The following is a 24,553-nucleotide window of genomic DNA, read 5'->3' as shown; positions in this document are numbered from 1 at the left end:
CTGGCTGAATCAGCAGCAAACTCATGCTAATGGAGAGGGGTGAAAAACAACCAATGGCCTTTTAGAGTTGTTTTAAGTTGCTGAATCATAAAATCTTTCAAAGCTGTTATTAATATATTCTGAGAACTAAGGAAATCTGTTCAAAGGATTAATGGAACATGTGTTAACATTAAATCAATATATTGGGGATCTCAGCAGAGAAACAGACATCATCAAATGTTTGAAGAACCAGAGAGATATTTGGAGTTGAAAGTACTGTAACTGAAATTTATGACCAAAAAAACTCACAAAGCTTCATGATGTCAACAGGTTTGAGATGGCTGAAGATGTGAAATGAAAAGATTACTCATTAGACATTATCTAACTTAAAGAACAGAGAAAGGAGCAGCAAAAGTTAAGATGAAGACCATCCCATATTGACTTTTTAAAGCTCTTTATCTCAAAATCTCAGTGAATCCCAAGGATGATAAACAAAAATCCACTACACCTAGACATCTATTCTTTTCTGTTTTGTTGTTTTGGGGCCACATCAAGAGATGCCCAGGGGTTATTTCTGGTTCTGCACTTAGGAATCCATCACTCTCGGTGGGGCTTGGGGGACCATCTAGGATGTCAGGAGATGAACCCAGGTCGCCTGTGTGCAAGGCAGTGCCCTTCCCGCTGTGCTATCACTCTATGTTTACACCAAGAGACATCCTAAACTGTTAAAACACACACACACACACACACACACACACACACACACAGAGAAAAATCTCAAAGCAGCAAGAGAAAAATGACTCGCTACATATAGGCAAATGGCACATATATGGGTAATATAAGAGAATGTGGGGCTGGAGTGATAGCATGGTAGGTAGAGCATTTGCCTTGCATGTAGCCAACCTGGGTTCAATCCCTGGCACCCCATATGGTCGCCTGGGCACTGCCAGGAGCGATTCCTGAGTACAGAGCCAGGACTGAGTCCTAAGAACTGCGGGAAGTGGCCCCAAAACAACAACAAAAAAAGTAAGCAAAATAAAAAAGATATTCCATGATATCACAGTGGGGGCGGTAGGGTTACAATTCTACTGATGCAAATGTGCTGTCTTTTACTGGAAATAACAGGAAGAAGTTGAAAAGAGTGTGGTAAGTTCAGAAAGCATATTATGGGAACCTCTGAAAAACATGGCAATGAAATCTACAGAAAACATTCTCTTCTCCAGGAGACTGACAAAGAAGTGGGTGTGGCCTCCACCAAAATAAATAACTAAATAGCCTTTTTTTTTTTCTTTTCGGGTCACACCTGGCACAGGGGTTACTACTGGCTCTGCACTCAGAAATTACCCCTGGCGGTGCTCAGGAGACCATATAGGATGCTGGGAATCGAACCCGGATCGGCCGCGTGCAAGGCAAACGCCCTACCCTCTGTGCTATCGCTTCAGCCCCACTAAATAGTCTTTTTATTAAATACGTAAATACGTGAGTAATCTCTCAATGCCCAGAAGGAACTAATGCCAGATTCCTAGATTTTACCTATCTACAGGGAGGAAACACCCAACCCAGCGTGTGAGGTAGTACCAAGGGATGCAAAGTACAAGCCGTGAGTCTGATTTCCTGGGAACTCATGCAGACATGCCCTGGGAACTACTGCAAATACCAACTTGAATTATATACCTCTTTTCTAGAGGAAATAAAACACACTATAAGAAAAAATAATAGAAAAATATTTGAAAATTTTAATTCCCTGAAAACCACGAGTGAACATTTGATGGTTACTGAAAACGGGGGTATTTGGGAACCGTGGCAAGTGTTTCCAAACCAGTACCAAGTGCATTCACGTTATGCACCGAATCCCACCCCACCTTAACCTACGGCATCGGAGGAAGGCAGGTGAGTGGGTGCTCTGTCGGGGAGCCCGGCCCCTCTCTGCTGGGCACAGGGGCTAGGGCCCTCACTTCCAGTGTGCTCCCGCCTGTCATAGCATCTGTTCCTGGAAGAACCACTGCTGACGGCTTGAGAGGCTGCAGTCCCGTAAGAGTGGGACAAACTTGTCGTTGGATTCCTTCTCGGCCTGAACACATTTCTTCGACTGTTCGTGAAACAAAGAACCATCCTAGGAAAGATCACAGGCAATCTCAGAGAATGACAAGTGATTGCTCACAGGATTTTTCCTGAAAATGTGTTCTTGCAGGGCTGGATCAATAGTACAGCAGGTAGAGCATTTGCCTTGCACACGGCTGAACCGGGTTCGATCTCTGGCATCCCATATGGTCCCCCAAGCACTGCCAGGAGTCGTTCCTGATTGCAGAGCCAGGAGTAACCCCTGAGCATCGCCAGGTGTGGCCCCCAAACAAAAAAAATAAAATTTGAAAATAATTTTTTTAAAAATGTGTTCTTAAGCCTGTAGATCTTTTTTTTTGTCCTTTCAGAAATATATATATTTAGAAATGTCTGCACTGGGTGAAGGAACCCAGAAGGTCTGGGGCACGGAGGTACAGCCTGTCATACAGCCTCCCTCTCACCCAAGAATCATCACCCTTCCAGACTCCACTTCTCATTCCTAACTGTAACATTTTTCTACCAGAAAATGTCCTCTACTTTCTTCTCATACATAGAATGAACCCTTTGTAAGTATGACAGAAGAATCTTCCCATCCCTGGGGCCAGGCTGAGAACGAATCCAAGGAAAGAGGACAGGTTTTTTGTTTTTTTTTGTTTTTTTTTTCCTTTTTCATTCTTATTATTTGTCTCCTCTTCAGTGCTTAAACCGTGCTTGAATGAGCCAAAGGTACAGCCGAATTACAAATCTCCTCAAGAGTCCATAGCAGAGGGGGTCACAGCCTGAGGGACCTAGTGCCTCTTGGGCCTGCATCCACTGCCCGCTCCAAATCTACGGTGATGGAGAACAGACCCCAGCGGGGGTAGTGTACACTGCAAGGAAAATTTCTGTGGGGGGTGGGATGCTCGGGTCCTCAGGGGTCACTTCTAGAGGGGCCTGGGTACCAGAGGTGGTGCCAGGGATTGAACCAGGGATGGCTGCCCACAGGACAAGCACCTTAGTAAATCCCTGCCTGGCCCTGTGCTACAAGTGACCACTCAGCGCCCCTGCCTGGGCTTGACAGCTTCCAAGCAAGCTGCCGGCTATCCACCGAGTCCTTCCTAGAGTTGGCCAAAGCTATGGGTACTGCCCTTGTTTTATTTGGTTCACCTCTTAAGTTATTTATTTACTGGAGGGTGTCCTCTAGACCACTCTTGGGATAGAAAACCGTGGAGATTTGGGCCAAGCAGGCCATCTTCTTGAATGCTAAGACCTGAGGAGGTGATGCTTAGGTCCTACAGTGCTGGGGCCACCAGGGCCATCCCAGTGATGCTCAGGACCTCCAGGGCTGCAAATGGTGAAGCTCAGGAGGGGCCACGTGGGATAAATCCAGGGCTGGGTGTGTGCTTTGGTGACCCCTGTAACCATCTCCCTGCCGCTCCCCCTGATTCCAGAGCTGGGGAAAATGGGGGTGAGGTTTACAGAAGTAGAACAGTTTCCCCACCACCCCAACCCTCCCCCTGCAGGATCTGCCCTCACATCTGCTTTAAGGAGACCCCATTCCCGCAGCAGCAGCAGCAGCCCCAGGCTGGTCTCAAGCCCCGCCCAGCCCCCAGCAACTTCAAGTGAACAAGAGAAGACAGGCAAAGCATTAGGGATCCTGCAAGTCAAAGGCCCCAACAGTTCCCCATCCCACCCCACCCCCATTCCCAGCGTGTCCCTTATCACAGCATGCCTGGGGCCTGCTCCTCCCTGAGACTCCCGGGGTCTACTACAGCCCCAAGATTGACAGCACAGATGACACTGCCCACTCACCACTCACAGAGCGCAGGAGGAAGTAGTGGTTCTCGGGGACCAGGTCCTGGCAGAGCTCCATGTCCAGGCTCTCCCCGCCCGCCTCCACCGCCACGCACCCCTCGGTCTGGTGGGTGTTGTAGCAGATCTCCTTCTGGGATGTATACTCGAAGAACTTCAAAGGAGCCGTTCGTGGGCAACGGTTACTGTCGGCCATGGAGAAATGGACGGACACCAGGCTGGATCAGAGCGCAGGGGCCAGGCAGAGAGCCTGAGTGTCCAGTCTTGAGGGTCTGTGAGTGCCTGGCCAGAGTTCCCCAAGGCCCCCTTCTCATGCTCTGCTTCTTCCCTGGGTGTTTGAGACCCCACACAGTCCCTACCCTTGAGCTGGCCAGAAAATGGACGGTCTCAGTAGCCGAGTGGGCAACTCTGAGGCCTGAGACGCCCTTTCTCTTCTCTGGGCTTTTCTGCCTCTTCCCGGCAAACTTGAGGGAGTTTGATTCAAGGCAATGGTACCGTGGAATCACTAAAATGTCCTGTGCAGGCAGGAACTGCACTGCCACGGAGAGGGCAGGCCTGGGTCACACAGGGAGACAGGGTGCTGGAATCCAGCCTCTCCGGCCAAGTAGGTGCCCTCCTGAGCCGACCCAGATCTGCAGGGTTTTCCTTTTTCTTCCTCCAACTGTAGGTATTGGTGCACGGTTAGTCATAACTGCACAAACGGGTTTCTCTGGGTCCTATCAGGCACTGCTTGATCCGTTTTCTATTTCCCAGATGTTCTACAATGAGTCTGTATTACCTTTGCAGGCAGAGAATCAGTTCATCTCACCCCTCCAGAATTACATGGTGCAGGGCCAGAGGGATAATACAGTGGAGAGGGTGTTAGCCTTGCTGACCTGAGTTCAATCCCTGGCATCCCATATGGTCCCCTGAGCACTGCCAGGAGTGATTCCTGAGTGCAGAGCCAGGAGGAACCCCTGAGTAACCCCAGGTGTGACTCAAAAACGAAAATAAAAACAAACAAAGAACTACATGATGTGACCCACCAAGAGGCCAAAAGGCACAATATTCCCAAAAAAGACATCTGAGCATGCATGGATCATGCAAGAGGAAATCATCAAATATAAACCATAAACATTCAATGATGACAATTAGTTAAAACACAGAAGCCAGAGTCTGTGCATAGGAGAAAGAGGGACAAGAAACTCATCTTCATCCGAAGGCGGATTCTCCAGATCTTCTCAGGCACATTTGCTTCACTTTCTATTTCTCAAATATTTTACAGTGAGTCTCTATTACCTTTATAAATTGAAGAGGTCAAATATTCACTTTTTTAAAAACACACATAGAGGTGCTGAAAGTAGATAAAGGACCAAACATAATGGACTCTGAGTATCTGTATTGCAAACCATAATGCCCAAAAGCAGAGAGAGAGTAAGAAAGAAATTGTCTGCCATAGAGGCAGGGGATAGGGGTGGCAGGAGGGACACTGGGAACATTGGTGGTGGAAAATGAGCACTGGCGGAGGGATGGGTGTTTGATCATTGTATGACTGAAACTCAATCATGAAAGCCCTGTAACTGAATACCACAGTGATTCAATAAAAAAAAATAAAAATTATAAAACAACAACACACATAGATTTTCCCCAATTTCCCTCTTTAAGAGGCTCCCAAGACCTTGAACCCAGGGGCCCTTGCTGCCTTTTTCCAGAGAGAAGCGTCACCTACCTGGTTCTGGCCCAGGCCGTGACAGGTGTACAGAATGACCTGGTGCCCCACGATCTGGTTTTCATCAGGAGGATTATAGTCAAAGCAGAGTCCTTGCAATCCTTTATTGTGGAGCTACCAAGAAACATAAGGGGAGTTTCCAGTTCAGGTTTACACACAACTGAGTCAACCCAGGATGCTGCGGGAGGAGAAACAGCGAGTGAGGAGGGCCCGGCACAAGAGCCAGGCCCAAAAGTAAGAGCTTCTGGGACCTGAGCGATAGTACAGAAGGTCAGATGGCTGGCCTTGCACATGGACAAACCCCAGCAACCCACAGGACCTCCTAAGCACCGCCAACAGTGATCCCTGAGCACAGAGCCAGGAGTAAATCCCTGAGCACCGCAAGGCATGGACCCCACACCAAAAATAAACAAATAAATAAATAAGAGCTTCCTTAATTTATTCATTTTGGATTTTTTGGGGGGGATTGAAGGAGGGGAGTATCACATCTAGCAATGCTCAGGGCTTACTTCTGGCTCTGTGCTCAGAGATCACACCTGGTGGTGCTTGGTGGGGAATCCTATGGGGTGCTGGGGATAGTGCCCAGTTTGGTCACGTGCAAAGGCCTGAAGAGCATCATGTCCCATGATCCCCTCCAGGGCTGCGCTTGGACAAAAGAGAAATGCAGTGGGACGGGGTGGGGTGGGGATGCAGGAGACAGAGGCAGGGCGAGCAAGAGTGACACACTCCCTGGGGCAGGCAGCCCACGACGGCCTCCTGATCCTCTCGGCACCTCGGGAGACCTGGACACTTCACAGTGGCCAAGGATTTGAACGTGTTCAGAGCCGGCTGGGTGCTGACCAAAGGGCTTCCAGATTGGGGGAAGCAGCTTCGCCCAGCCGTGCAGCCCAGGAGAGGGGAGTCTCTACCTTGGCGTGATTTCTCTCCAGAGTGAATGGCGCACTGGGGCCAGAGAGACAGTCTGGGGGGGGGGGGGGGGGGTTGGGCGGTGAGAGCACTTGCCAGGCAGGCAACCAAGCCCCAGTCTGACGCCAACACCATCATGAGTGACCCCTGAGCACCACCGGGTGAAGCCCAATCCCAACCCCCACAGCCCAAATACTTCCCATTTGTGTGCAGGGGTTTGGAGGGGGTGCGGAACGGGTTTTTAGGCCATACTTCGAGGTACTCAAGGGCCACTCCTGACGGTGTTCAGGGGACCACGTCTGGCACCGGGGATCAAACTAGGGTTGGCCACACAGAGGGCAAAGATTAACATTAACCCCGGGACTATCTCTCTGCCCCCCACCCCAAAGATTTCTTTTCTCTTTCTTTTGGTGAACAACAGAAGTGACTCTCCTTTTCCTGCCCCATCCTCCTCTACCCCCCCCTCCGGTCCCCAGGACCCCTGAGGTGGGAATGACTGACTGGCCCAGACACTGAGACTCGGGTGTGAAGTGATGTGATGGGTAGAGGTGGTGTGGAGAGTCCAGGCAAGCCTCAGTCTCCTCATGCACAAAATATCAGGAAGAACCTGAGTCACGTTCACAAGTTCCCACGTGAGCGAGCTGAGAGCCAAACCCAGCCGGGGGAGGGGAAGAGCCAGGGGATACAACAGGGGAGGGCCGGGGCTGGGGAGCCCAAGGGACCGCATCGAGGACCTGCCCCATGCAGGGCGTGGGGACCCTGCCGGCAGCCCCCCTGGGCGCAGCCCTCTCACCATCCCGAAGCAGCCGGGCCGGTCCTCAGGCACGTGCAGCTCAGGATACACGTTCTCCAGGAACCACCTGAAGTCCTTACACTTGAGCTTCTCACGGAGCTGCTGCCTCTCGGTCACGTCGCCAAAGGACTCCTAAGGGGGGTCCATGCGGTCAGCCTGAAGGTCCTCCAGAGCCCCCCCAACTCCACCCCACCCCAGTCCTGGGGCGTGATGATGCCCCCAAGCCTCAGCTATGCGGGTGTGGGTGGGTGCCCAGGGAGAGAGCTGTGGCAGCCGGGGTACCACCCCCCCCCACACACTCACACATGCGCGCGCACACACACACAGGGTTCCCCGTTGCCCAGCTCCAGCCTGGGGAGACCCAGTGCACCTCGATGGTCATGAAGCGCCTAGGACATGATGGGAGCCCCAAACCCCAGCCCTGTGGGCATCCCTGGACACACAGCACTTCTTCAATGGGACAGATTGAGGAAGGGTGGCTGAGGTAGACACGCATGCAAAGTCAAGAGATGGGGCTGGGATGAGATGAGATAGCGCACATATGCATGACCCATCCCCGGCACCACACACACACACACACACACACACACACACACACACACACACACATACTCTGTGATGAAGAGATAGCTCAATGGTCAAGAGCATATACAGGAGGCCCAGGTCCGAGTCCCGGCACGGCAGGGAACCCCCAGCACTGAGTCAAGGGTAGACGCCAAGCACCTCCAGGTGGGGGTCAAAAGTAAACAGGAACCAGAGAGCTCGTGCAAAGGGCAGGGCGCTTGCCTGCCAGGTGGCCACCCTGCCCTGGTCCCTGCCACCTTATTTGGTTCCCAGAAAAAAAAATCACCAGGCATGATCCCTGAGTGCAGAGCCAGGAAGAGGCCCTGGCGAACATGGCATGGGGCCTGACCTCCCCTCCACGACAGAAATACCCACGATCTGAAGAAAATGCAGTGGCTGGAGGTAGCTGAAACCCAGCCCTGATTTTCCTAGAAGCAACAAGCTCAGGGTCCCCCAACCTGGGGTGGGCAGCATGAGCTGCTGGGTGTGATTCTCAAAGCCGGGTGGGCATCAAGAGACATCAGCAAAGGGTCATCACAACCATGGAGGAATCAAGTAATCCCCCACTGGCCTCACCAAGGCCCACCGCAGCTTCTCCCTCCGGAAGTGGATGTGCGGGCATGGAGGGTGGAGGGAGGAGGGGGGAGGAAGGGGGGGTTGGTTCTGAGGAGGCCTGCAGGGGTGAAGGCAGACGGGGCGGGCAGGAGGAGCTCACCAGGCGTGCGTGGGGGTTGCGGTGGTAGAAGAGCTCCTTGAACTCATCCAGCCACACTTCGGCAGCGCGGACACTGTTGGCCAGAGTCTTTTTGCGTGAGTAGGGAGCTTGCTTGGGGAAGACGTGGCCGACGTGTGAGCAGGGGTGCGTCTCCAGGGTCCCGCCGCACTGGCAGATCTGCAGGGCAGGGGAGTGGCTGGGTGAGGGGAACGGGTCCATCAGCACGGCTGTCCCTTGAGTACAGAGGCCGGGCACCAAGCATCACCCAAAGAGACACTGCCGAGACCGTACCCTCCAGGGCATGAAACAGGCGACCCCCCCCACCCCACTCCTCACCCCACCGCCCATCCCCACCTCACCCACCCCCATGCACATGCGGGCTCCAGAGCGCAGCCAAAGAACAAGGGAGCGGCCCCAAGGTCTAGAAACCAGAACCAAGACCACAAGCCCATGCACTGCTTGCTCATGCGCGGGGCTCACAGGGCCCAGAGTGGGCCCGGCCAGGAGCCCGTGGGTGGGTGACAGTCCACACGGGCGGATTACCTGATCTCCTAGCCAGAGAAGAGAGGAAAGCAGCTAGGAAGGAGAGAATTGGGAAGGGAGAAAGAGGAACTGCCAGACACAGGAAGAGTAGCCTGGCACCTGGAGGAGAGGCAGAAAGACCATTAAAAGCACACCTCAAAACCCAACGAGGTAGACTCGTGCAAGGGCAAGAGAGGTGTGAACCATCACACACCACCACTGGCCCCCAAGATGAACCATCCAGAAAAGCAGCTGAAGCGCTGGAGACACAGTACAATGGGGTTGGGCACCTGCCTTGCATGTACCTGACCCAGGTTCAGTTTCTGACAGCTCCCACGGTCCCCTGAGCACCGCCAGGAGTGAGCCCTGAGTTTGGGTTTCAACCAAATTCAAAGAGAAAATTTTTTTTGAAAAAAAAGACCCAAAAGGACAGTACCTTACGATGGGAGAAGGAAAGCCCTGCGTGGAAGATAAAATTTCTATTTGGTTCACTCTTTATGCAAAGCTGGGATGTTCTATTACTTAAAAAAAAAAAATTCCAGGGGCCAGAACACTAGTACCGCGAGTAGAGCATACTGCCTGGCATGGGGCCAACCCAGGTTCAATCCCCGGCATCTCATATGGTCCCCCGAGCACAGGAGTCACCTCTGAGGGTAGAGCGCGGCATAACCTCTGAGCCCCACTGTGTGTGGCCCCAAAATAAAACAAGCAATCAGAAAAGATGAAAAAATTTCTCACAAAAATTAAACAGAGGGGCTGGAGCGATAGCAGAGTGGGTAGGGCATTTGCCTTACACTCGGCTGACCCAAGTTTGATTCCCAGCATCCCATATGGTCCCCCAAGCACCGCCAGGAGTAATTTCTGAGCACAGAGCCAGGAGGAACTCCTGAGCATCGCAGGGTGTGACCCAAATAGCCCCCCCCCAAAAAAATTAAACAGTAATTTTTAACATCATCAAAAAGCACGACCAATGGCATATGGTCTTGAAATGTAATATGCCAGACACAAGTTCATTGGGAATCCCACGGAAATGGCGGGGGTTCTCACAGAACTGTCCCTCGGGGATTCTGAGGGCAGAGGGCGGCCTCAGGGGGTGACTCTTGCTCCTGCCTGCACGTCAAGCCACTGAACCTGACCCCTTTAACAAGCTCTCCCGAGAATCCTTCTCGGTGTCAGACTCTGAAAGTCACCCTGCTACATACATACAGAGGCGACTTCCTAAAGAGCTCAGCAAGCCTGGCGACCAAAGGTGGACCTGGAGGCAGGATGCTGTGTCTGGGGCCAACCTCAGCCCAGGGCAGCAGAGGGAAAGAAAAGAATCAGGGGACCTAGGAGGTTCCTTCCCTGCCTCCTGCTTTTCTAGTTAAAAGCACGTTCTGTGAGAAGGTCAGATGAGAGAAGCACATATATAGGCTGTCCACGTGTCCACTCTCAGGACACTGGACAAAAGGCCAAGGCGGGGGAAAGTCTAACAGGTTTTCATGAAATCCAGAGAGACAGAGGCATGGAGAGAGAGAGAGAGAGTGAGAGAGAGAGAGAGAGAGACAGACAGACAGACAGACAGACAAGCACGGCTACAGAAAGACAGAGACAGACCCGAAAGGAGAATTCGAGGTTTTCTCCGCCCCAAACTTCCATTCCTGTATCATAAGACCCCAGATACTGAAAATAGTTCTTACTCACAGCAAACAGCCCACCAGCCATTGTCGGGGACCTGGAAGAGTTGCAACACCTGCGTCTCAGTGCCAGCCACAGGAACCCTTACCCAGGCCTGATCTGCCTTCACCAGTCTGGGAGCACTGGTGGTGGGGGGGCTCTGCTGGGAGTCCTAGCTGGGGAAGCTCCCAGACCCCTCCAGATAATCAGAGAACTGCATGTGATGCATGTGCTCACGAGGGGTCAAGGGCAGGGACAGCTGTTTCCAGGGCGGAGAGGGTACAGGACCGGGGCGTGTCCAGTACAGAGGAATGAACGGTGCTGGGAAGGCCTCAGCATGGGCAAAGTCTAAGCATGAGAGGACCCCGGCAGCTGCAGATGGACCCGGAGAGAGGGCGGAGAGAGCACATGGCTGGGAGGGTGGTGGGGTGGGCGGTGGTGGTGGTCTCACAGCAGAGCCCAGGCACTCACAGATGCAGCGGGGGCTGCTGGAGGCCATGAAAGATGATTCTAGCACATTTCCCTGAAGCCCTCGATTCTGGCGTCTTCCCCGGCCCCCAGAGGTGGCTCAGGTCGAAAGCTGGAAGGGAAGCACCCCAGAGTGCAGATGTGGGTGTGGGAAACTGGTGGCAGCCGGGTCCCTCTGGTGGCACGGGGGGGTCCTCCCAGCACTGCTGGCTCAGAGTACACGGGAAAAGGCCAGTGGGACTCCTTGGTGGGGGATGGAAGAACAGGAGGGAGGGAAGACCAAGGAAGGGAGAGAAGAGAGAGAAAAGGGAGGGAGAGAAGGAAGGAGGGAGAGAAAGAGGGAGGGAGAGAGAGACGAAGGAAGGAAGGAAGGAAGGAAGGAAGGAAGGAAGGAAGGAAGGAAGGACAGAAGGAGGGAGGGAAAGAAGGAGGGAGGGAAAGAAGGAAGGAAGGAAGGAAGGAAGGAAGGAAGGAAGGACAGAAGGAGGGAGGGAAAGAAGGAGGGAGGGAAAGAAGGAAGGAAGGAAGGAAGGAAGGAAGGAAGGAAGGAAGGAAGGAGTGGGGGAGGGAAGGAGGGAAAAGGGAGGGAGGGAGGGAGGGAGGGGTGCCAGCATGAGAGCATTTTCACAAGGCTTTAGGGTATAAGTCTAGGGAACAGGGTGACTGAAACACGCAAGAAAGCTGAGATGATGTGTGGAGTTCATGCACAATTCAATCAGCTAATCAGTGGCTGAATAAATAGCAGTACTCCTACATTTAAAAAAAACTGAGATGAGACTGTGGGAGGGGCAGGCAACTGACCATGAAGCTGCTGCATTTGTCCATGTGTGTGGGTGTGTGCACATGTCTTCATATGTGTGCACTGGGGGAGGGGGTTGGGGGGGAGGGAGTATGTCTCCACATCACAGGCTGCATCTGTGACCTGACACATGATCCCTCCTCCTCTGCCTCAGTCTCTAAATCTGCTGTGTGAGGGGCAATGCCAGCGGCCCCCCAGTGGCCACTCCAGCAATCCGGGTGTCACCCTCAATCCGTCCTTTTCCCCAGATGTCAATCAGCTTCTCCAAATCCCCCCACCGCCCCTGAGGTCCCCCAAACCCCCAGTCTCAGCCTCCATCTTCTCCTGCGCCCGCATTTCTGATGGGGAAGTCTGCAGAGCCTCCTAACACATGCCTGGTCCCTGCACCCCATCCTGTGCCCACCAGCTCCCTCACCACGAGGCACCAGGAGTAATTCCTGAGTGCAGAGCCAGGAGTAACCCCGAGCCTCAGCAAGTGTGGCCCGAAAACTAAGCCAAACAAATGAAACAGAACGCGAGCAGCCGGGCTCAGACCCAGGCTCACCCACTGACCAACGCTGGCTCTCGGCCGCCCTCACCCTGCGCCCTCACCCATCCCCTAACTGGCTTCAGTCCCACAGAGGCCTGCCACTAAGTGCTCAGAGTCGTCACCATGGAGTCGCCACCTGACCCAGAACCCCACGCCCACTTGGACAGCCGGAAGTGGCAGCCAGCCACCTCGGGCCCTGGAGACTGGCACCAGTCCAGGGGGCAGGGCACCTGTGATATCAGTCCTCCCCGGGGCATGGCACACAACTCCTGGACGGCGGACACACCCACCGGAGGTGAAGGGGCCAACAAAACCGGCCACGTTGACACAAGGCAGAATTATGGGTTCCCAAGGCAAACATCTCGGGACCGGCAAGAAGGCAAACGCGAAGGGACAAAGCGTGGTGGCCTCATTCGCGTGAGGCGTCTGGAAGGGGGAAAGTTTTTGTGGGGGTGTGTTAGAGGCCATGGAGCCGTTAGGGGCTGGGGTTGACACACACCGCCTGACGGTTGGAGAGATTCTGCGAGGTCGAGGGAAAAGCGCGCTTCAGTCTCCCAAGTTATATATTTAAGAACGGTCAGAGCAGTACATTTTAGGATACATACTTCACCCTATTTTTATTTATCTTGTTTTGACTTTGGCTTTGGCTTTGGGACCACACCCGGCAATGCTCGGGAGCAACTTCTGGCTCTGCACTCAGGAATCACTCCTGGCGGTGCTCGGGAAACCATAACAGGGTGCCTGGGGGATCGAACCCAGGGCAAACTCCTGCAAGGCAAGCGCCCTACCCACTGAACTATCTCTCCAGCCCCCTCACCTTTGTTTTTAAATAAACAAAATAGGCCAATGAATATGAACCCCACACATAGAGCGGGGTGGGTGTAGAGTAAAAAAATAATCAGCAGATGCTTTAGAACAAAACCAGGTGGGGCCCCAGCGAAGCATCCCTGCCCTCCCCCCGGGCGTCTGCTACAGTTGGGGGGGGGGTGTTATGCTCCCAGCCAGTCCTGACCTGATGACATCGATGGGGGACCGCATCCACTTCCGCTCCCGCTCAGGGACCACGTGCCACGTGAACACCAGCCGCCAGTCAAAGCCACCGATCTGAGGCTCTCCGGAGTTACCCAGGTACTCAAAAGTGTTCCAGTCAATCATGTCGATCACGGGGCACACCACCGCCGTCTCCTCCTCCCCGATCCTGCAGTGACCACACACACACACACACACACACACACACAAACACACACACACACACACACACACACACACCACCCAGATATGGCCAGGACCGGAGTGACCGGGAACGCCCGCGCCCCTTCCAAGCCGTGCTTGCTCCCACTGAGGCCCAGTGTGTGCCCTCAGGTCCCCTGCTTCTGGACCGTGCATGGCATCGGTCCTCAATGCCACCCTCCAGCCTGGGATTCAGAGGGAGAGCAAGACACGATGATGACTCTGCTCTCAGCCCCTGGCACTGGCTTCGGCCCCTGGGAGTCCAGCTGCTGGGACCCTCTTTGAAGTTGGGGAAGAGAAAGAAGCCATGAAGGAAGCCAGAGTGGGTGAGGACAGGGATGGGGAGGGCAGAGAGCAGCAGGGTGAGGCTGGGGGCCGGATGATGGACACCCACACCTGGGAGAGGAGACAGTGGGTGCGTGTGCTTCCAGAGGCCAGCTACGCAGACCCTGAACCCCCCCCGCATCCTTGTCCACGCCACATGGGGGCACAGCCCACCTGGAGAAGTCTGGGGGTGGCCGACAACAGTGATGCAGCATCAGGAGGGAGGAAGTAGAGGGAGTAAGTTGGGTCTGGGGGAAGGGCAGCCTGGAGTGGTTCCCCTCCCCCCTGCATTTAAAACCCTTTCAAAGAATGATACTTAAAAGCATAGTTTAAGACTACAGGGGTAAGAAAATAAAAATAACCCAGGCGAGGGCCATCTGCTTCCTGTCCATGATTCTGGTCATGGTTTCCTAGTGACGCTAAGGAAGGTGGACGCCAGAGACACAGGACCCCAGGGAAGGTGCCTGCCCGACAGTTGGCTGCCCTGGTTCAATCCCCGGCACCCCATGTGGTCCCCTGAACACCACCAGAGTGATCCCTGAGCAGAGGCAAGAGTAAGCCCTGAGCACTCACGGGTAAGCCCCTTCACACACACAACTCCCCCCCAAAAAATTCAGGGGCTGGAGCCATAACACAGTGGGTAGGGCTTTTGCCTTCCACGCGGCTGACCCGGGTTTGATTCCCAGCATCCCATAGAATCCCCTGAGCACCACCAGGAGTAATTCCTGAGTGCATGAGCCAGGAGTGACCCCCTGTGCATTGCCGGGTGCGACCCATAAAAGCAAAAAATAAATAATAAATAAATACATAAGAGAAATTACTGTGAATCACCATTTCTGTGGGTCCCTTCAGACTTGACGAGCCCCAGGCAACACAGGTACTGGCTGACCTGGGAAAGTCAGCCCAGCATGAAGGAAAGACGACCAAAATGTGCTGCCTAGGGCTGTGATTTGATAAGATCCACACCATCCTGTTCTTGGCCTCTCTGCCCACGGCAGCACTTTTCGATTCAGGCACCTGACCAGCGGCAGTGAAAGCAACTCCCCTATACCAGCAAGCCGTGGGTACAGCAGCGCCTGATGCCCTCGAAGGCTCCCAGACCAGGGTCCCTGATCATGTGACCAGGGATGGAGCCGTGGCCTGAGACTGGGGGACGGGGCACCCAGGCCGAGCCCGAGGCCCACGGAGCTGGGTCTCCCATGTTCCCACTGGGCACCGCCCACGCACCTCTGCAGCAGCGGCTCCGCCAGCCCTCGTGGCACTCGCAGTGGCAGTCCAGGAAGGTGAGGACGTCGCCCTTGGCCCCTGAAGCCCCGAGCAACCGGGCGCGCACCAGGCCCTCCCTCTTGGTGGCGCGGATGAGGCGCACCTTGGGCAGGTGGGCCAGCTTGGCTTCCAGGCGCTCCTTCAGGTGCTCTGGGGAGGAGAATGGGGCAGCCGGCTCACTCCCGCCCTGCCCGGGCAAGGGAAGGCTGGGATGGAGAACTCTAGAACCACCAGCAACGTTCCCACGTGCCCCCCTTGGACCCAGACGCCCAGGTCTCAGGACTGTCAGGACTTGGTGCCCAGCTGGCTCTATCGGCATCGCCTCATGCTCACCTGCCCTGCACTCTGTCATGGGCAACGCTGTCATGGGCAACGCTAAATGACCCTGAATACTCTTCCCACGATTTCCAGCCGAGCACATGGCCACCACCCCAAAGACATCAGTCCCCCAGGTTAAGATGTGTGATCCCCAACGCCCCACCTGGTCCTCTGAGCACACCAGGAGTGAGCCCTGAGCACAGGGCCAGGAGCAAGCCCGGAGAACCGCCCAGCGGGCCCCAGAACAAACAAGCGAGACTACAGTCCTGAGCATCCCCTGCAGCCAGGTGTGGCCAGGTGACTGTTCTTCTGCAGGGTGGGAGGTGAGACCCCTACTAGGTGCTGCCCGAGTCCCCTGGACACCCTTCAGGACAGGTGGGAGTGAGAGAGAGAGGGGAGGGGCCAGGCTGGGGCAGTTCAGGGAGGACAGCACCCCAAAGAAGGCGAGTGTTCACCCCTGCCCCCACCCCTGGCCCCCACACCTGCCTCCACACCTGCCCTCACACCCTCCCTCACAGTTGGCCCCCAACACCTCTCCCCCACCTCTGTCTCCAAGACCTCTCTCTCACACCCACCCCCCAACACCTGCCCTCTACACCTGTGCCCCCATGCCTAGAGCCCATACCTATCCCCCACACCTGTCCCCCACACGTGCTCCCACACCTGCCCTCTACAGCCATACCCCAACTGCGAGGAGACGTTCCCTGTTGTCTCCTGTAAATCACTGTTATCTAGAGCCTCCCAGAGAACAGTCCAGCACAGCCTTCAATCAGAACCCGTCCACAGCGAGAACCAGACAGAGCTCAGAGGCAAGAGCAGGGGAGGGGAGGATGGGGGTCAAGGGAGGGCGGGGTGGGGAAAGGGGAGGTCAGGGGAGGGTAGAGGGGAGGCCGGGTACCTCTATCGCTGTAATCATCCACCAGGATGACCTCCTCCGGCAGGATGTCTGGGGACATCTCGAGGACACTGTAAACGGTGCGAAGGAGGGTTGACCAAGCTTCGTTATAAAACGCGATGATCACGGACGTCGTTGGCAGACTTTCATAATTGTACTTCTGCTCTCTGCACCTGCAGAAGCAACACAGCCTCAGGGACGGGGAACACCCTGCACCGGGGCATCCCAGGCCTGGCACGGTGCTTCGAAGGACCTCTGAAGGGAACGTCAATCATGGTTGAGACCTGCCATAGAATTTGGCCGCATCTTCTAGAAATGCTTTGCCCTGGAGCCTCCTGGAAGCCTCAGTAGCTCCCAAGAAAGGTTGTACAACGACACCCAAAAAGCCTGAAGTCACTCTGGTAAGGGCAGGCTGGGTCACCCACGAAGTCGTACTGTTGACATGGCCTCCAGGGACAGATGGCCCAATGATGAACCTGGCTCAGACCCAATGCGACAGGGCCATCCCTGGGATGGGATGGGATCCTCCAGAGCTAAACTTGATGGTGCCCAGGGGGCAGGCAGTGTCCAGGGAGGCACCTGTGTCTTTGCACACGGTCCCCTGACCCTGAGCTCTCTCCCTGGTCTGAGGTTGTGTATTTAAGCTGGGCAGCAACGTTCACAGTTTTGCCACCCAAAACCTAGGCAGGCTCCAAAGACAGGAAGACGGTTCCATCCTCAGGCTGAGCAGGTTTTACCTCTGTCCACTTCCACTTCAACCGCACGGCCCAGCTTCTACTCAGCTCTCTCCCCCTCTGCCTGGCACCCTCCCTACCCTCCTTCCAGAACCACCTGGAAAAAGCCCTGTGTGGAGAACACCTGTCTGGGGTGGCCGCTCCCTCCGACCGTCTCCCGTTCCTGCATACCACAAACTCATGTCCCCTCCACTCATCCCCTCCTCCCACGCCCCAAGTCTCCTCACAGACACGTTTGACTCATGCAAGGCTTGGGGCTGGGGCACAGGAATGCTAGGGACACTGGTGGACACCACAGGGCAGCCTTGTGGGGAGAGGAGGTTCGGGAACACGTATGTCTGGCTGAGAATCAAATCCATCTCTGATGGTGGGGCACAGGGTCACTGTGGGCTTGTGCTGTCTGGGGAGCCTGTGGGCAGTGAAGGGTTCCACACTGGGGTGAGGCTCTGGGCAGAGAAATTCCATCCAGTCCTTGAGAGGTTTGGGAAATACAGGAGGTTTGCAGGTCCTTTACCTGAGACATGATCTGGCCACTAGGGGGCCTGGCACCCAGGAAGCATTGGGGGCAAGGTGGGGGCTCTTCCCGGTGGGCACTACAGAGGGGGTGTAGACGGAACAGGCACCATGGACATGGGCATGTCATGTCAGGTTCTGATCCATGGGGAGACCCCCACAGGACAGCTCATGCTTCATCAAGAAGCATGAGCCGTTCCCTGGCAGGACCCACCCACCCAATGCCACACACCCACACAGGCTGGGATGCATCCATTTGTAGAAACAATCTTGGAAACAGGACAGTGGCTGTCAGGGAGACTGATTCAGCCCTCTCCCCTCTCTCTCCTCTGCCACCAATTCATGATCCCCTAAACTGTCCCAGGTAGTGCCTAGAACTCAGTTGCTGACTGTTCAGCCTCCATCCTTTTCAGGACTTCCTTTGCCAGAATAGAAAAAGTGCACTGGAGGAGGGGGAGCTCTCGGCTCAGACTTTTGCTTGGTCTGTAGCCCATGATTCTGTCTGCCAAGCCTAAGGGGAGGGAACCAAGCAGGCAACAAGAGGCAGAAGTGAAAAACTAGGCAGGACCTCTGAGAGACCCACTCTAGGAGGTGGACAAGATGGATGGGTCAGGAATCACCAAATTTGACAAGAATCAAATGTGAGATTTGCTCTGACAAAATGGTGACCAAAACCAAATGGCAACCGGCTGAGTGGACAGCAACATTCCTGGAGTCAGAGATCACCTTGTTCCAGGTGAGGAAGACAAGACTTATCGCCCACCTGGTGACAGGAAGCCACCAGGCTTCATTCGAGGTTCCTTACCATTGACCCACGAACAGATGAGTAGGAACAGACCAAGACAACTTAAAAGCCCCCTTAGTCTAACCCAGGGCGCGGGTGTACCATTGCCTCACCTGAGGTTTGGAAAGTCCGCCCTAGAGCACCCCCAGTAAGCTACTCCTATTTCTTTAACTTTATTTATATGTCTCTGTCCTTCTGTCTGACCCGGATAGGGTTCCCAAATCTCTCACCGAGGAAGAGAGTGAGAGCAGTTTGCCCGAGCAGTCAGGGAGAAAGCCCGCCTTCCTCCTTCCTCTCTTCTCAGCCAGGAATACAAAGTCCCCAAACAGCCCCAAAGAGTGTGTAGAATCCGGTCACTGTATGGTACCAGCGGCCAAGCTTCAGGGCTGTCATGCGCAGAAACAGGACCCCACAATGGGGAGGGGAGAGCTGAGTTGTAACTTCTGACCTCCAAATCATTGTTTGCTAGTGCTGGCGCGATATATCTGCCATCCTGATCCCTTGGACCTTGTGGAGGGGGACATTTCTTCCCCAATGTTTCCTTGGACCTAGTGGGGGGGCACATCTCGGCCCCCCCGATCCCTGGCATCCAGTGGTAGGAGGGACCTCTCTGGCCCCCCCGATCCCTGGCGTCCTCTTTTGGGGGGTCATCTCTGTCCCCCATCCCTGGAGTCTAGTTGGGGGGCATCTCTGGCCCCCCTGATCCCTGGCGTCTAGTGGCGGTGGACATCTCTGGCACCCCGATCCTTCGGGTCTAGGGGGGGAGACATTTCTGCAGTTTGCCTGAGCAGGGATGGAAGAGGCTCACGGGAACGCTCAAACAATGGAGCTTAGAAACTGGAGTCACCACTGTGGGAGCACCTGAGAGCAGTAGGCACCACTGTATCTTAGATGAAAGTTATTACCGCAGAATCGAGGTAGCCTGAAAACAACCTACATAATTAGGCTGTCACCTGCTAATGCCCATTTGGGGGTAGCTGGATAGAGCCTGCACACATGGAATACACTGGGATGCTTCCGGCAAACTCTTGGGTGCCACCTGTGTCTTGGTGAGTCTCTGTAAGATTGATTCTAAGAGGAAAAACTCCCAAGAGAGTTGTTCAATGGGAGAACAACTCTCCCCACCGGCAAGAGGGTGAGAGGGGTCAAGCTGCTGATCCCCACAGTCTCCCAGCTCCCCAAACCTCAAGGCAAATCTGGACTTGGTGTTTCCAGAGTCCAGGGACCCAGAGGCAGGACACGGGGAGCTAAGCCCAGAGTCCCAGTAGAGGCTGCGAGAGGGTGTGAAGGACATGTGTGAGGTGTGCAGAACCGTGAGAGTGAATGGGCGACCCCAGGCCCATGGTGCACGTAGAGGGGCAGGGCTATGAACTGGGCACCAAGGGGTAAACCAGGAGCTGCCTGTGCCTGCCCTGGGCTGCCTTACCAGGAGTGTGACTCCCAGAAGAAATGTGACTGGCAGGAAGGGGCGTGGCTGACCAAATTCCTGGAAATGACTGGAACAGGATGGCTCTTCCTTCTGAGGCTTTGCCATCTGGTCTGACACATGGATCTGGACACACTTCTTGTCAGCAGTAGAGTGTCACTCAGCCAAGGCTGTCCCACCAGGTCCAGGCGTGCAGGAACAAAGAGGAGTCAGAGCCTGGTTCTCTACTTCATGGGGTCTGACCGTGCTGTGATGGTGGCAATGGGACTTGTATTAGGTAACCTGATGGTCCACACAGAAGAGGGGCGCTATTATCAGGGATCAGCTCTGTACAGCTCGGGGACACTAGAAACATGTTTCATCCACAGCCCGATCCTGCTCCACTGATAACACACTGTCTTCCTGCCAGGGCAGGTGCCATGGAGAGGGACCCTGAGTGAGGGGTCAGCACCTTGGACCCACCTGCTGCAGGAGCACTTTCAAGTCCTCATCCTGAGAAACCTGATGTGGCCACTAGGGGGCAAAGTGGGGTCTGTCCCTGGTGCCACTGCAGAGGGGAATGGGGAAACAGGCACCAGGGGCAGGGGAGGCCATGGAGGTGCTGCAGTGGAAGGCAGGGCTCTGGGTGCTGCATCCTGCCCTCCCTCCTGGGGACGCATCCGTGATTGAGACCTTCAACCCTTGGGGTGGACTCTCCTGGGGTCATTGACAGGCTTCACACAGGGGCAGGCAGGTGACGCGTCTTGGCATGGTGACATGGCCGAGGCTTCCCACAATCTAGAAGCAATTGTCAACTACTGGCCAGACCTGCCCCGCCCAGTGACGCACACACCCACACAGGCCTGGGATAGATCCATTTATTGCAACAATCGTGAAAATCAGACAGTGGCAGTCAGGGAGAAAGCCCGCCTTCCTCCTTTCCCCCTTCTCAGCCAGCAATACAAAGTCCCCAAACAGCCCCAAAGAGTGTGTAGAATCCGGTTACTGTATGGTACCAGCGGCCAAGCTTCAGGGCTGTCATTTGCAGAAACAGGACCCCACAATGGGGAGGGGAGAGCTGAGTTGTGACTTCTGACCTCCAAATCATTGTTTGCTAGTGCTGGGGGGATATATCTGCCATCCTTATACCTTGGATCTTGTGGAGGGGGACATTACTTCCCCACTGTTTCCTGGGGCCTAGTGGGGGGGGGGAATATCTCGGCCCTTCTGATCCCTGGGGCCTAGTGCGGGGGACATCTCGGCCCCCCCGATCCCTGGCGTCCAGTGGTGGGGGGCCTCTATCTGGCCCCCCCGATCCCTGGCGTCCAGTGGTGAGGGGGCCTCTCTCTCTGGCCCCCCCGATCCCTGGCGTCCAGTGGTGGGGGGGCCTCTCTCTCTGCCCCCCCCGATCCCTGGTGTCCTGTGGTGGGGGTGCCTCTCTCTCTGGCCCCCCCCGATCCCTGGCGTCCTGTGGTGGGGGAGGCCTCTCTTTCTGGCCCCCCCGTTCCCTGGCGTCCAGTGGTAGGGGGGCCTCTCTCTGCCCCCCCGATCCCTGGCGTCCACTGGTGGGGGGGCCTCCCTCTCTGGTCCCCCCGATCCCTGGCGTCCAGTGGTGGGGGGCCTCTCTCTCTGGCCCCTCCCGATCCCTGGCGTCCAGTGGTGGGGGGGCCTCTCTCTCTTGCCCCCTGATCCCTGGCGTCCAGTGGGGGGGGCCTCTCTCTCTGGCCCCCCTGATCCCTGGCGTCCCGTGGTTTGGGGGTCTCTCTGGCTCCCCCCGATCCCTGGCCTCTAGTGTTGGGGGGAAGGCATCTCTGCCCACCCTGATCCCTGGCGTCTAGTGGTTGGGGGAGGCATCTCTGCCCCCCCCCGATCCCTGGCACTAGTGGTGGGGGGAGGCATCTCTGCCCCCCCCAATCTCTGGCATCTAGTGGGGGGGCTTCTCTGGCCGCCCTCGATCCCTGGCCTCTAGTGGTGGGGGCAGGCATCTCTGGCCCCCCCTATACCTGGGTTCTAGTGGGGGGGCATCTCTGGCGCCCCCGACCCCTGGGGTCCAGTGGTGGGGGGGCCTCTCTCTGGCCCCACCCGATATCTGGCATCCAGTGGGGAGGCTGGGGGGATATATCTGCCATCCTGATCCCTCGGATCTTGTGGAGGGGGACATTTCTTCCCCACTGTTTCCTGGGGCCTAGTGGGGGGGTGGACATCTCCGCCCTTGTGATCCCTGGGGTCTAGTGGGGGGGACATCTCGGCCCCCCCGATCCCTGGGGTCCAGTGGTGGGGGGGCCTCTCTCTGGCCCCACCCAATACCTGTCATCCAGTGGGGGGGGCCTCTATCTGGCTCCCCCCAATCCCTGGCGTCCAGTGGGGGGGGGCTCTCTCTCTCTCTGGCCCCACCGATACCTGGCGTCCAGTGTTGGGGGAGCCTCTCTCTCTGGCCCCCCCGATCCCTGGCGTCCAGTGGTGGGGGGCCTCTCTCTCTGGCCCCCCCGATCCCTGGTGTCCAGCGGTGGGGGGGCCTGTCTCTATGGCCCTCCCTGATCCCTGGCGTCCAGTGGTGGAGGGGCCTCTCTCTCTGGGCCCCCCGATCCCTGGCGTCCAGTGGTGGGGGGGCCTCTCTCTCTGGTCCCCCCGATCCCTGGCGTCCAGTGGTGGGGGGGCCTCTCTCTGGCCCCCCCGATCCCTGGAGTACAGTGGTGGGGGGGCCTCTCTCTGGCCCCCCCGATCCCTGGAGTACAGAGGTGGGGGGGCCTCTCTCTGGCCCCACCCGATACCTGGCATCCAGTGGGGGGGGCCTCTATCTGCCCCCCCTAATCCCTGGCGTCCAGTGGTGGGGGCCTCTCTCTCTCTCTGGCCCCCCCGATCCCTGGCGTCCTGTGGTGGGGGGGCCTCTGTCTCTGGCCCCCCCGATCCCTGGCGTCCAGCGGTGTGGGGGGCCTGTCTCGATGGCCCTCCCCGATCCCTGGCGTCCACTGGTGGGGGGGCCTCTCTCTCTGGCCCCCCCGATCCCTGGCGTCCAGTGGTGGGGGACCTCTCTCTCTGGCCCCCCCCGATCCCTGGCGTCCAGTGGTGGGGGGGCCTCTCTCTCTTGCCCCCTGATCCCTGGCGTCCAGTGGTGTGGGGGCCTCTCTTTCTGGCCCCCCCGATCCCTGGCGTCCCGCGTTGGGGGGGCCTCTCTGCTGCCCCCGATCCCTGGCATCTAGTGGTAAGGGGATGCATCTCTGTCCCCCCCATCCCTGGCGTCTAGTGGGGGGGGACATCTCTGCCCCCTGATCCCGTGGTCTAGTAGAGGGGGAAACTGTGCCCCCTGATCCCTGGGGGGCCCAGGGGTGGGGACATTTCTTCCCGCACATCTCTGGGTCTAGTGGAAGGAGATTTTACTGTCCCCCTGATATCCTGTGTATTGAGATGGAGATTAGTTGTGGCTTTGCCCTGATTCCTGGTCTTGCAGTGAGGGATATCCCTGGTTCTAGTGGAGGGAGAAGAGCAAAGGGCAGAGGAAGAAGGCAGAACTCGGGTGGCGTGGGGAGGACGGGGATGGGCGAGATCAATTGGGTGAGAGAGGCAGGGTGCTTAGGTGCAGTAAAATCGAGGTGTCAGCTGGGTGTCAGGCTGCTAGTGGAGCTCTTGCTGACCAGCTGCATTTTCTGGATTTTCGGCGGGTCATTACAGGACCTGGGTCCGATGTCGGTGGACTCCTCTTCCTTAAGGACAGCAACAGGAGCGTCTCCGGATCTCACACAGGTCATGGTCCCTGCCCCCTGGGACTTGACTGTCTCCTCCAGCTCCTGGACTCTGGCACTCCTCCTGCCTGGCCCCCTGCGCCTCCTCCTTCTCTGTGGCCTCCAGCTCCTCACGTTTTGTGTCCAGGAGCACCTGTGTGTTGTTCGTCTCCACGCCAATCCCTTTGGAGTGGATGGGATGTGGGGCAGCATTAGGGTCTCAACCAAGCAAGGGAGGTGGGGGGCTGGGGGTGGGGCCGCCTGGCTCCCCTCCCCAGTAACCCCGCCCTCTGACCCACAGGGGCTTCTCCCGGCCCCAGAGCTCCTGGCCCCTCTCTCACCTGGTCTCCCTCAGCTCCCTGATGGCGGCCTCCAGCAGGGCCTGCTGCCTTGGTGGCACCTGCAGCAGCTAGTCTATGGGCTGCTTCTGCCGCAGCATCTGCTGGTACAGCTGCTCCTCCTTGGAGCCCAGGTGACTGCGGGCATCCAAGTGCTCTTGTCGGCAGCTATGTGCATTTCCAGGTACCAGCAGATCGGCCCAAGGGAAGCCACTGGCACTGCACCTTTTCGTCCTGCCCTGGCAACTGTGGGAGGTAGGACAGTGTCTGTGAGGACAGGCAGGAGGGCCGACTAGATCCCAGCCAGGAGATGCAGGGCTGACACACTCACCCACAGGCCCCCATGGGGTCTTTGTCCCAGAGCCTAGGTGTTGGATCTCCCTCTGCCTCGGACCCTGACTCCTACCTGGCAACTGCCAACTCCAGACCCCTCTGTGTAGTGTGGGCCAGTCAGTGCCACCACAGCCCTCATTTAGGGCATTCTGACCTGTCCTTCCTCCCATCACCCAAGGCAGGCTCTTGGCCTCACAGGGGGT

The 24,553-nt window shown here is 56.4% G+C and overlaps 1 pseudogene; it reads right to left on the bottom strand.

The window, feature by feature from the left end:
- Positions 1–1,954: 1,954 nt before the first annotated feature.
- On the bottom strand, positions 1,955–24,362 carry LOC130026609 (polypeptide N-acetylgalactosaminyltransferase 12-like; annotated as a pseudogene).
- Positions 24,363–24,553: the final 191 nt, after the last annotated feature.

The sequence above is a fragment of the Sorex fumeus genome, unplaced genomic scaffold (genome assembly GCF_029834395.1).
Source record: "Sorex fumeus unplaced genomic scaffold, SorFum_2.1 ptg000034l, whole genome shotgun sequence".
Classification (NCBI taxonomy): Eukaryota; Metazoa; Chordata; class Mammalia; order Eulipotyphla; family Soricidae; genus Sorex; species Sorex fumeus.
This window is presented reverse-complemented; position numbering and strand designations above follow the sequence as displayed.